Genomic DNA, 14,346 nt, shown 5'->3' on the forward strand with positions numbered 1-14,346 from the left:
CTACCTAAGGAGGTACTGAGTTCCTCCTCCTGGCAAGGAATACAAGCCTTTGCTAAATGCCTGATGGGCTATACCAGTGGTTGGCAAACTGCGGCTCGAGAGCCACATGCAGCTCTTTGGCCCCTTGAGTGTGGCTCTTCCACAAAATACCACGTGCGGGCGCGCATGTACAGTGTGATTGAAACTTCGTGTCTCATGCGCAGAAGTCAGTATTTTGTGGGCTATACAAAGTCAGTATCACTGGGCTATACAAAGAAAATTCAAGTCACAGATAGACACTCAGCTGGATTTTCATTTCAAATTAAAACATAACTAATTACTATTTGTAAGTCTACTCTGAGATCCATTGAAATGAACAAGTACAGCAAGTCATCCTGGTTTTAATGGGGCCAGGTGATATTAGCACCATCTACTGGTATTGAACAATGCTACAACTGTGATAGCATGAAAGTTGCCTGGGACAGCACATAACATGTATTAAAAAATATATATCACTTTCCCTTTCCCTTTTCCAGAAGGTAAAAACAAATAAACAAATTTAAAAACACTGAATGTTTTAAAGTTTCCAAATTTAATTTATTTAAAATAAATTCCTATATCTGACAAAGGTAATTCATTCCTATAGCTGGCAAAGGTAATACACAAAGTTCATTCTAAACACTACTTTAGGCTTAGTATTATCTCTTTAGAGTAGAAAGAGTTGCAATTTGTGTAAAACTGTGACAAAATAAAGATTATAATTCAATGGAACAATTCCGTGTTGAGTCCTTAATATGAGTCAAAATAATGCCAAATTATACAAATATAACTTATTTTTTACAACAAATTCCAATCATTGGAATAAAAAGTCTTTCTGTGTTGTGCTTGAATAGGTGAAAATATAAAACTATATTTAATTGTAAGTTTTTGATGAATATAGGAGTTAAAACATCCTTCAAATAACTAGGATGGTTACAGCTCATCTTCAGTGCTTTTTGTGAACTATTATTATCTGAAAATAAGCCTAATATAGTCTCAAAAACATATGTGAATATTGTATGTTGTGTATGTGTCCATATATACAAATATCCATAGATTTATAAAGGCTCCAAATTGCTGAAGTTTAGGCTATAAACACATATCCACTCACATTTTAACCAGGTATGATCCATCTCTGTAAGAATTCATTTTTCATAAAATGTTCCCTAACTACCACAGCTTTATTATTTTCTTCCTGCTCTGCCCCCTCCAAGAAATATATTTATTTATCTATAATCTTTATTGTTGAGAATATTTCATAATAGATCACCCTATTTCCCCCATTAACCTCTTCCAGCCGGCTCCCATCCCCACAAACCCTCACCACCCCATTGTCTGTGTCCAAGGGTTATGCGTAAATGCATACAGGTTCATTGGTTGATCTTTTTCCACCCACCTTCCCCAGCCTTCCCTCTGAGGTTCAACCTTCTGTTCATGCTTCTATGTCTCTGGGTCTATTTTTGATCAACAGTTTATTGGGTTCATTAGATTCCACATGTGAGTGATATCATAGATAGTTATCTTTCTCTGACTGGCTCATTTCACTTTGTATAATGCTCTCCAGGTCCAGCCATTGTGTTGCAAATGGAAAGAGGTCCTTCTTTTCTATTGCCACGCATTACATTCCATCCTGTAAATATATTACAGCTTTTTTATCCACTCATCTGCTGATGGGCACTTAGGCTGTCTCCAAATCTTAGCTTCTGTCAGTTGCACTGCTATGAACATAGGGGTGCATATATTCTTTCTGATGAGTGTTTCAGGTTTCTTAGGATATATTCCTATAAGTGGGATGGCTGGGTCAAATGGCAGTTCCATTTTTAATTTTCTGAGGAAACTCCATACAGTTTTCAATAACTTTTTAATTGGATTGTTTGTCTTCCTTTTGTTAAGTTGTATGAGTTCCTTATGTTTTGGAGATTAATCCCATACCGGATGTATTTTTGGCAAATATGTTCTCCCATGCAATGGGCTTTCTTGTTATTTTGTTGATGGTTTCCTTTGCCATGCAGAAGCTTTTTATTTTCATGTAGTCCCATTTGTTTATTTTCTCCTTAGTTTCCATTGTCCTATGAGATGTATCGGTAAACATATTGCTACGGTAGATGTCTGAGATTTTGCTGGCTATGGTTTCTTTTAGGACTTTTATGGTTTCACATCTTATATATAAGTCTTTTAACCATTTTGAGTTTATTCTTGTATATGGTCTAAGTTGATGGTCTAGTTTCATTTTTTTGCACGCACCCCCTCCAAAAAATATTTAGAAGCAAACATTATATTACATAATGTTACTGTTTTTTAATCTGAATCCTATGAAGTAATAGACAATGAAATTATACCAAATTCACACCCAAATAACTCCTGAGAAAGGTCATGTATGTGTCCCATGCAAAGGTTAGTTCATTGTTTCAACACTAAGAAACTATAGTCACAGTTAGACAAGAGTACTGTCTGATAAACGGCCCTTTAAAATATGCCCCAAACTGGGCTGGAACACTGAAATGTTAGGTTTCCTTCAGCAATGTGGGCCCAAATTCATGAGCCTTTCAGATTATGTCTGTATAGAGGTGCTGACTCAAGTAATTTGTTCAAATAGACTCTGTGCTACTTTTCTGTGTTGCTCCAACAAAAATATTTTCAAGAGCAAGGAAATTTTTTTCTTGGGGAACATTTTTACACTGAAAATTTTATTTCATTAATGCTGCCTTTTGGATCTAAATAAGCTGTGAAATTGAAGAAGGAAAATAAATACTTAAACACTTATATAAATTTAGTTCTCTTTTTGATAAGTTCCCTTAGTGACATCTCCCAACTCAGTTCTCTCCATGAAAAGGTCTGACAGCAGCATAGTAATTAAAACACAGGTGAGAAAAAAAAGATGATTAAACTGATTTGAGATCTCTATTAGAGTTGTGTGAATTTCAATGTGCACTATTACAGTAAGATGTTGGGGATACAGCACAGGTTTTAGAATCAAACAGGGCCCTGGTCTGTGTGATTCAGTTGGTTGGAGTGTCTTTCTAAGTGGGGCTAAATAATACCTTTTAAATCTCCAAATGAAATACTGTGCTTCCATTTGCTTCAGTTTTCAAAGAGGATTGCACTCTCCAGCATTCTGCATGTGTTTCATAACTCTGATCCAGATTCACACTCCCATCTTTAGACCAGCACTAACACAAGTGGCACAGGAACAATATATATCTGATTAGGGCTAGTCCACCCACAAAGGCCTCCTATGTCTTTAAAATATAAGAGTACCCCACACACATGTGCACTGATTCCAACTTCTTCCTGGTAGTATAGAAGCAGGGCAACGTTTCATTTGATAACATCCATCTAGTTTCTTTGTTTTATTTTACCCCTACCAAATTTTATATAACAAATAATTTACATGGACCTGGATTTATTTAGAATAAGCCAATAAAATAGCTATTATATGACCATTCTACAGAAATGGGAATTTCATGGGATTCAAACAGTTAAGACACATTCAGTTATGATGGGATTCTATTGAGAAATATTAATTAGTAATTTGGAAGTTTGAATAGGGAAGCTCAAATGATCTAGTAAGAAGATGCTCCATAGGGATATCTTATTATTTACATAAAATTATCACTTAATTTTTTATTCACTCTTTAATAGGTCAAACACTAATTGAGCACTATGGTGTGCTCAGGCACTTTCTTAGGTTTTCAGGCTAGAAAAATGAATAAGATATAATTCCTGACCTTAAGGAACCTATAGTCTAATGGCCTGTATTCCCATTGAATTTGAATTCAAACATTCAGTCTGTGATGCCAACTAATTATTTATTTTAAAATCAATTTTCCTCTATTTTTTATAATTAAGTGTAATTTTTTATTTTAAAAAAGTAATATCTGCTCACTACTTAAGAAATGTTACAGAAATATACATGTTAGAAAGTAAACTTCCTATATTGGTATCAGGGTTGGAATCATAAGACATTTCAACGTGACCATATTCTAGTGCTAAGTAATCATTAAGTGGCTAGCCTATATAATAAAAGCATAATATGCAAATCGACCCAATGGCAGAACAACCAGTCAGCGGGGAGCGGGGCCAGCAAGCAGGTGGTGCCAGATCAGCCAAGGCACATGCCAGCGGGCAGAGGGAGGGAATTGCGATGAGGGGGGCAGCGATGGGTGGCGGTGGAGAGGTGATGGGGGGGACCAGCACCATACCTGGATTGACCCGTCCAGTCACCTCCCACAGAGGCAGGCTGGGCAGCAACAGTAGGGTGATGGGGGAGGCCTTGCCTCACAGAGGGAGTCCAGACTGCGGCTTATGCAGGCTCCCTGCAGGGAGCGGGCGTAAGTCCTCAGTAGGACATCCTCCATGTCCCCTCCTCCCTGTGTAGGGAGAATGAACTGGCTCTCTAATCTCCCCTGGGTACTTAGTCTACTGGCCGGGAATATGGGGGTAAGGAATAAACAATAAAGTTCAAGAAATTCCTCTGCTGAAGGCATGTGCAGTAGAAACCAAGATGGTGGTGCTTCTACTTTGAAGCATGCACAGGGGGAGTCAAAATAGTAACACAAAGGGCAGAGTCTAGCCTGGAAAACTTGGGGAAAAGACCAGATTGGATAGGGGGAGGAGCCAACACAAGCCTGTGAAAAGCCAGGAAAGATAGGTTAGTTTGAAAGAAAGCTTACCTCTTCCCAAGAGTGAGGTAAAATAATTAAAGCTTAACAAAGGCCCATCTGGGTAGCACATGTTTGCTGTTAGTTTGCCCATTTGCTCACGTTTTCTCTCCATAGCAACTGCACAACTCTAAGTGTGGCCTGTTGCAGGTGTAGGGGCCAGGCACAAGCTTGGGCAGGCTCCAAATGTGGGTCTGGATGCAGCAAGCACAGTGCTGACCAGATCACACCTGGAAACAGAGACTAAAATAGCTGGATGGGGGCAGCGACTGCACTGGACTAAGCTTTGGTGTGGGCTGAACTGAACTACAAAAGCTTCAGGTGCCCTGGTGTGGTGATGCTGGGCCAAATGGCACAGAATTTCTGGACCCTGTCCCTTTTTCTGGACTTGGTGAAGACAAGGCTGGACTTTTGAAGCAGGAGGGAGCTAAGCCACGTGGTCGTGGATGAGACACTGGGCACCTGGGGACAGTTGTGTTTGTTCTAGCTCCAGTCTTACCATTACACCTCCTCCTCCAATGCATGGGTACCTGAAACACTTTCTCGTGATCCTGTAGAAGATAACTATTTCTACCAGCAATACCATCATCCCCCAGAAGCATTGGAATGGTTTGATTTTACTTTTTCAGAGATAATCTCTATCCCACAAGGTTAAGAACCGTATGTAAGGGAATAGAGGCGTATTGTGAAGGTGCTGAGATCCATCTGAGATACTCTAACATATTTGGAAAATCCTATCTATACTAATAAAAGAGAAAAATGGTAATTGGCGTACGACGATACCCTTTTCATTGGCTAATCAGGACTATATGCAAATTAACTGCCAACTAAGATTGGCAGTTAACTGCCAACAAGATGGTGGTTAATTTGCATATGTAGGCACAATGCAGGGAGGCGAAAGGGAAAGCAGGAAGAAGCCCCCTGCCACTGACAGTGATCGGAAACCCAGGGGGAGCTAAGAGCTGGGGGGCAGGGCAAAGGCGGCCCTGGGACCGCCTTTGCCCTGCCCCCCAGCCATGATCAGAGAATCAGGTGCCTTTGCAGCCCTGGCCAGTGATAGCAGGAAGTAGGGGTGGAGCCAGCGATGGGAGCTGGGCACGGTCGAAGCTGGCAGTCCCAGGAGCTAGGGGTCCCTTGCCTGGGCCTAAAGCGAAGCCCACGATCACAGGGCCACTGCAGCTGTGGGTCCCTGCTGCCCGGGCCGGACGCCTCAGCCAGAGGCTTCCTGCAGGGCCAGAGGAGTCAGGCCTGGGCAAGGGGCCGATCCTGCGATTGGAGGGTGATGGGGGTCAACGCCTGAGGGCTTCCCAGTATGTGAGAGGGGGCAGGCTGGGCTGAGGGACACTCCCCCCCGCACCCCCCCCCCACACCCAGTGCACGAATTTCGTGCACCGGGCCCCTAGTTACCTAATAATCAAAAACAATTAATTCCCCAAGTAAATGTCCCAACTGCTTATATAAATTTGAAAAGAAGAGCTAAGACTATCTTCTTGGCTGGCCTTTCCCTGCCTATTCTCCCAGTCTATACCATTCATTTGTAAGAAAAAATTAGGAATGACTTTGAAATGTAGTGAGCACACTATCAAGTCATTAATCCACATTATTTCTACCTTTGCCTTTCACTATATTATTTTACAGCACTATAGAGATATAATTGTAGGAAACTGTTAGTGATGGAAATAATTTATCTATAGAAATGCAAACTGTGTCCAGTGAAATACCATTGATTATTGCCCTGTGGATACTGACCAGTTTTGCAATTTTGCACCCCTTGTAAAAATCATGCCAGCAGTCCTTATCTGATCATAAAGATCTGATACTTTGAGTTTTCATTTGAGTGGTTTATAATATACTAGAGGCCCGGTGCCTGAAATTCGTGCACTGGTAGGGTCCCTAGGCCTGGCTGGCAATCAAGGCTAATTTGGGCCTTCTGGCTGCCGGCTGGGGCCCTCCTTCATTCTGTGCAGCCTCCTGGTGGTCAGCACATGTCATAACAAGCGATCGAACTCCAGGTCTCCTGGTTGAACTGCCGAGGGACACTTTGCATATTAGCCTTTTATATATATAGAAGACAACTTGTTCTCTCAACTAAAGAGTTAAATAAAAGATTTGACAGGTGTGCCCTTGTATTAGAATTGTGATCAAAACCACTATTAAAGTTTATTCTCTCACCTGTTCATTTATCAAAGACTTATTGGCTACATTAGATACCATATTTGTTAGAATATTAAACAAAACAGACACAACCCTTGTTTTTATAAAACATAGTTTAAAGGAAGAAGCAAAGAAGTAAACAGAGTCCAAGCAAGAAGGCACTTAAAGTATTGTGTCTTTGTGGTAGGCATCTTCTAACATAGCCCCAAAGATCCCAGTATGCTCCTATTCATGGGTTTATGTAATCCGATCCCTTTTAGTGTGGATTAGATGTATTGACATCTCTGTAAGGAATAGAAAAGGACAGAGCAGAACAAGGTAAAAGTGATAGAATGTGACTTCCAAGATTATAAATTCTGTTTTGAGCACTATTTCTTGTTCTCTTTCTTACTTGCTCTTAGAGTGGCCAGCTGCATGTGAGTTGCCCTATGGAGAGCTTCATGTGTAATTGATGACTCCAGCTAGCAGCCACACAAATGTGTTTGGAAGTAGATCTTCCCTCAGTGAAGCCTTGAGATGACTGAAGCCCCGTTAAATCACCTACCCACATTTTTAAAACCTTTATTGTTGAAAGACTTTTTATATGGATTGCACTGAATTTGTAGATTGCTTTGGATAATATGGACATTATAATTATGTTGATTCTACCAATCCATTTTCCCCCATTAATCTCTTTCAGCCCATAGCAGTCAACCCCCTGATCAGGCCCTCACCACCCCATTGTCTTTGTCCAAAGATTATGCATATATGCATACAAGTTCATTGGTTGATCTCTTCCCATCCACCCTCCCTTGCCTTCCTCTGAGGTTCAACAGACTGTTCATGCTTGTATGTCTCTGGGTTTCTTTTTGATTATCAGTTTATTTGATGCATTAAATTCCATGAGTGAGATCATGTGATACTTATCTTTCTCTGACTGGCTTATTTCACTCAAAATAATGCTCTCCAGGTCAATCCATGCTGTTGCAAATGGTAAGAGTTCTTCCTCTTTTATCACTGAGTAAGATTCCATTGTGTAAATGTACCACAGCTTTTTATCCACTCATTTACTGATGGGCACTTAGGCTGTTTCCAAATCTTAGCTATTGTAAATTGTGCTGCTGTGAACATAGGGGTGCATATATTCTTTCTGATGAGTGTTTCCGGTTTCTTAGGATATATTCCTTAAGTGGGATCACTGGGTCAAATGGGAGTTCCATTTTTAATTTTCTGAGGAAACTCCATACTGTTTTCCACAGAGGCTGCAATGTCTGCATTCCCACCAGCAGTATACTAGGGTTCACTTTCCTCGCCAACACTTGGCACTTGTTGATTTGTTAATGACAGCCATTCCAACAGGTGTGAGGTGGTACCTCATTGTTGTCTTGATTTGCATCTCTCAGATCATTAGTGACTTTGAGCATTTTTTTCATATGCCTTTTGGCTTTTTATATGTCCACTTTGGAGAAGTATCTATTTAGGTCTTTGCCCATTTTTTAATTGGATTGTTTGTCTTCCTTTTGTTAAGTTATAGGAGTTCCCTATATATTTTGGAGATTAACCTCTTATCAGATGTATCATTGGCAAATATGTCCTACCATGTAGGGGGCTCTCTTGCTATTTTGTTGGTCACTTTTGCAGTTAAGAAGCTTTTCATCTTAATGTAGTCTCATTTGTTTATTTTTTCCTTAATTTCCATTGTCCTATGACATGTATCAGTAAACATATTGCTACAATAGATGTATGAGATTTTGGTGCCTATGGTTTCATGTGTTACATTTAAGTCTTTTATCCATTTTGAGTTTATCCTTGTGTAGATTGGTGGCTTAGTTTGTTGTTTTTTGGTGATTTTTTTTGCAAGTACTGTCCAATTTACCCAACACCATTTATTGATGAGACTGTCTCTGCTCCAATGTATGCTTTTGCCTCCTCTGTCATATGTTAATTAAGCATAGTGGCTTGGGTCGATTTTTGGGTGCTCTGTTCTGTTCCATTGATATACATGCCTGTTCTTATGTGTTGAGCACAGTGTCTTTGTAATATAACTTTATATCTGGTATTGTGATTCTTCCAACTTTATTCTTCTTTCTCAAGATTGCTGCAGCTTTTTGGGGTCTTTTTTGGTTCATATAAATTTTTGGAGTGTTAGTTATAGGTCTGTGAAATATGCCGTTGGTATTTTTATGTGGATTGCACTGAATTTGTAGATTGCCTTGGGTAATAGGGACATTTTAATTATGCTGATTCTACCAATCCATGAACATGATGTATTCTTCCACTTATTTATATCTTCCTATATCTCTTCGTCAACATTCTATAGCTTTTTGAGGACAGGTATTTTACCTACTTGGTTAAGTTTATTCCTAAGTATTTGAATTTTTTTGTTGCAATGGTGAGATTTTTTTTAACTTCTCTGAGAGTTAATTATTGGTGTATAAAAATACTATTGATTTTGGGGTGTTAATTTTGTATCTTGTTACATTTCTGAATTCATTTATTAGTTCTAGTTTTTTGATGGAGTCATTAGGGTTTTCTATGTACAATATCATCTCATCTTTGAATAATGAGAGTTTTATTGATACCTTACCAATTTTGATGTATTTTATTTATTTTTCTTGTCTGATTGCTATGGCCAGGATTTCCAGTATTTGTTGAACAAGAGTGGTGAAAGAGGGCATCCTTGTCTTGTTCTTGTTCTTAGGGGAAATAGTTTTAGTTTTTGCCCATTGAGTATGATGTTGGCTGTAGGTTTGTCATATATGGCCTTTATTATGTTGAGGTATGATTCCTCCATTGCTACTTTGCTGAGAGTTTTTATTGAAAAGGGTGTTACATTTTGTCACATGCTTGTTCTGAATCAAAATTATACGATCATGTGATTTTTGTCTTGCAATCTGTTTATGTGCTGTATCACATTTATTGATTTTCAAATATTGTACCAGCCTTGCATCCCTGAAATAAATCCCATTTTGTCATGATGTATTATCTTTTTAATATATTTCTGGACCTTATTTGCTAAATTTTGTTAAGGATTTTGAGTCTATGTTCATCTACAGTTCTCTTTCTTTGATGTCTCTTTATCTGGTTTTGAAATTAGGGTAATTCTGGCCTCATAGAAAGAGTATGGAACTGTCCCTTCCTCTTAAAATTTTTTGAATAGATTGAGGATAGGTGTTAGTTCTTCTTTTAATATTGGTGAAATTCCCATGTGTATAAATCTGGACCAGGACTTTTGTTTGCTGGGAGGTTTTTCATTACAACTTCAATTTCATTAGTAGTTATCAGCCTACAAAGCAGTGGTTCTCAACCTTCTGGCCCTTTAAATACAGTTCCTCATGTTGTGAACCAACCATAAAATTATTTTCATTGCTACTTCATAACTGTAATGTTGCTACTGTTATGAATTGTAATGTAAATATCTGATATGCAGGATGGTCTTAGGCGACCCCTGTGAAAGGGTCGTTCGACCGCCAAAGGGGTTGCGACCCACAGGTTGAGAACCGCTGCTATAAAGGTTTACAGATTGAGTTTTGGAAGGTTGTATTTTTCTAGGAATATGTCCATTTCATCCAGGCTGTCCCATTTCTTGAAATAAAGTAGTTTATAGTATTTTATTTTATGACCCTTTGTATTGCTGTGGGGTCAGTTGTTACTTCACCTCTTTCGTTTCTGATTTTGTTTGATTCCTTTCTGTTTCTGGTGAGTTTGGCTAGAGATTCATTAATCTTATTTATCCTTTTGAAGAGCCAGCTCTTGGTTTTATTGATCTTATGTATTGGTTTTTTGTTTGTTTGTGTCTCTATGTCATTTATTTCTACTCTGATCTTTGTTATTTCCTTCCATCTATTTTCTGGGCTTTTTGTTGTTGTTCTTTTTTCTATTCTTTTAAGTTGTAGCGTTAGACAACTTATTACCAGTTTTTCTTGTTTTTTTGAGGTAGGCCTGTAATGCTATGAACTGTTTTCTCAGGATTACTTTCACTGTGTCCCATCAAATTTGGATTGTTGTGTGTTTATTGTCATTTGTTTCCAGGATGATTTTTATTTCTTCTTGGATCTTTGGTAACCATTCATTGTTTAATAGCATGCTATTTAGCCTCCATGAATTTGATTGTTTTTGAGCATTTCAATTATAGCTGATTTCTAATTTCATGCCATTGTGGTCTGAGAAAATGCTTGATATGATTTCAATCTTCTTGAATTTGTAGAGATTTAGCTTGTGTCCCAACATGTGGTCTATCTTTTAAAATGTCCCATGTCCACATGAGGAATGGATATTCCATAGCTTTGGGGTGAAATGTTCTAAAGATGTCAATTAGTTCCATCTGTTCTATGGTATCATTTAGGATTGCTGTTTCCTTGTTGATTTTTGTCTAGAAGATTTATCCAGTGATGTCAGTGGGGTATTAAAGTCCCCTACTATGATTGTATTGCTATCAATAACCCCCTTGATATCCTCCATAATTTTTTTGTATACTTAGATGCTCCTATATTGGGTGCATATATGTTTTCCAGAGTTATAGCCGCTTTGTTGTATTGATCCCTTTAGTATTATGAAGTGGCCTTCCTTATCTTTTGTTATGGCCTTCACTTTGAGGTCTATTTTTTCATCTATAAGTACTGCTACCCCAGCTTTTTTTTTTTTTCATTTCCATTTGCCTGAAAATTTTTTACCCACCCTTTCACTTTCAGTCTGTTTGAGTCCTTTGTTCTGAAGTGGGTCTCTTCTAGACAATATATATGGATCATGTTTTCTTATTCATTCAACTACCCTATGTCTTTTGATTGGAGCATTTAATCCATTCATATTTGAAGTACCTATTATTTTTTTAAATATATTTTATTGATTTTTTTACAGAGAGGAAGGGAGGAGGATAGAGAGTTAGAAACATCGATGAGATAGAAACATCGACCAGCTGCCTCCTGCACACCCCCCACTGGGGATGTGCTCACAACCAAGGTACATGCCCTTGACCGGAATCAAACCCGGGATCTTTCAGTCCGCAGGCCAACGCTCCATCCACTGAGCCAAACTGGTCAGGGCTTGAAGTACCTATTATTGACAGGTACTTATTTGTTGGCATTTTTATTCTTTATGCCTGTGTTCCTTCTTCCCTTTCTATTTCTTCTTTTTACAATAGTCCCTTCAGCATTTCTTGCATTGCTGGTTTGGTGGTAATAAACTCCTTTATTGTTTTTTTGTCTGCTAAGCTCCTGATTTCACCTCCAATTTTGAATGATGGCATTGTTGGATAGAGTATTCTTGGATTCAGTCCATTGCTTTTCATCATTTTGTATACTTAATTCCATTTACTTCTAGCCAGGTGTGTTTCTGTTGAGAAATCAATTGATAGTCTAATGGGAGAAGCCCTGTGGGTAACTCTCTGTCTCTCTCTTGCAGCCTTTAAAATTCTTTGTCTTTTATGTTTGCTAATTTAATTATGATATGTCTTGGTGTTGGTTCTTTTGGGTTCATCTTGATTGAGATTCCCTGTGCTTCTAAGTCTGCATTCCCACCAGCAGTGTACTAGGGTTCCCTTTTCTCCACATCCTTGCCAACACTTGTCATTTGTTGATGACAGCCATTCTGACAGGTGTGAAGTAGTATCTCAATGTTGTTTTGATTTGCATCTCTCAGATCATTAGTGACTTTGAGAATTTTTTCATATGCCTTTTGGCCTCTTGTATGTTCACTTTGGAGAAGTGTCTATTTAGGTCCTTTGGCCATTTTTTAATTGGATTGTTTCTCTTCCTTTTGTGCAGTTGTATGAGTTTCTTATAAGTGTTGGAGATTAACCCCTTAGGCAGTGGTTCTCAACCTTCCTAATGCCGCGACCCTTTAATACAGTTCCTCATGTTGTGGTGATCCCCAATCATAAAGTTATTTTCGTTGCTACTTCATAACTGTAATTTTGCTACTGTTATGAATCATAATGTAAATATCTGATATGCTATATGTGTTTTCCGATGGTCGCAACCCACAGGTTGAGAACCGCTGCTAGAGGATGTGTCATTGGCAAGTACTTCTTCCATACAGTGGGCTCTCTTGTTATTTTGTTGATGGATTCTCTTGTTGTATAGAAGCTTTTCATTTAAATGTAGTCCTATTTGTTTACTTTCTCCTTAGTTTCCACTGTGCTAAGAGATGAATTGGTAAACATATTGTTATGAGAGATGTCTGAGAATTTTCCGACCATGGTTTATTCTAGGATTTGTATGGTTTCACATCTTACATTTTGGTCTTTTATCCATTTTGAGCTTATTCTTGTGTATGGTGTAAGTTGGTGGTCTAGTTTCATTTTCTTGCACATATTTGTTCAATTTCCTAACACCCTTTATTGAAAAGACTGCCTTGACTCCATTGTATGCTTGACCCTACAGAAAAACATAGGATCGTAAAAAAAAAAAAAATACTATGAACAACTCTATTCCAACAAACTGGACAATCTTGACAAAATGGACATACTCCTAGAAAAATGCAATCTTCCAAAACTCAATCAGGAAGAATCAGAAAACTTCAATAGGCTGATAACTGCTGATGAAATTGAAGCAATAAATTTAACAAATCAGAAAACAAAAGTCCTAGTCTGGATGGATTCACAGGGGAGTTTTACCAAACATTCAAAGAAGAACTAACTCCTATCCTCCTCAAACTATTCCAAAAGATCCGAGAGGAAGGAACACTTCCAAACTCCTTCAGTAAGGCCAGTATTACCCTAACCCCCAAACCAGATAAAGACACTACAAAGAAAGAGAATTACAGGCCAATATCCCTGGTGAACATAGATGCTAAAATCCTCAATAAAATTTTAGCAAATTGGATCCTGCAATTAAACAAATGAAACTAAGCAACCAAGAGACATTAAATAGCAATTACTATGTAACTTGACAACAAATGGGTCCAAGCTGCCTGTCATTACTTGACCCAATTAAGCAGAGGCAGGGTTTAATCCTTTATGAGTGTGTATTCCAATAATATAGGCAGTATGGGAAAGAGCAGCACGTCATCCTGAAAATTCTACTCTAACCTCCCCTACTAGTCACCTGATTACAAATGGAAAAGGAAGAAAGGCAAGGGGGAAAGGAGGCAGGTTAAAGGCTGCTGGGTCTGTGGCCCATGTGTCTCCTTCCAAGATCTTGAAGTCCAATAGTTAATTTTCTATGACATTAAAACCCAGGACAGCACACTCTTAGGACTGGAGAATGGTCAATATTCCTGAGGCAAACATCTGGAGGGGGTCAGGGTCTAGGCACAGCAACCAAATCAAAGCATGTCCTGTCCTTTGTCTGTTCTCAAAATGTATTTTCTTTTCTGAGTAATGGACCCATCTGGGCTCTGAGACATCTTTTTTTTTTTTTTTTTAAAGCCCTGTTTTTCTCCTTGCAATACATCCTCCAGTTTCCCATTGTCTCTAAGAAAACCTCTTGTCCATAGTTAATAAGGTGAAGAATCATAAACAACTGTGGTCCTATTCATATTACGTGCCCTTCCTCCATCAGGTCTAAGGCCCCAGCCAGAGATTCTAGGAGGGTAG

Source organism: Myotis daubentonii, chromosome 10 (assembly GCF_963259705.1).
Source record: "Myotis daubentonii chromosome 10, mMyoDau2.1, whole genome shotgun sequence".
In the NCBI taxonomy this organism is placed as follows: domain Eukaryota; kingdom Metazoa; phylum Chordata; class Mammalia; order Chiroptera; family Vespertilionidae; genus Myotis; species Myotis daubentonii.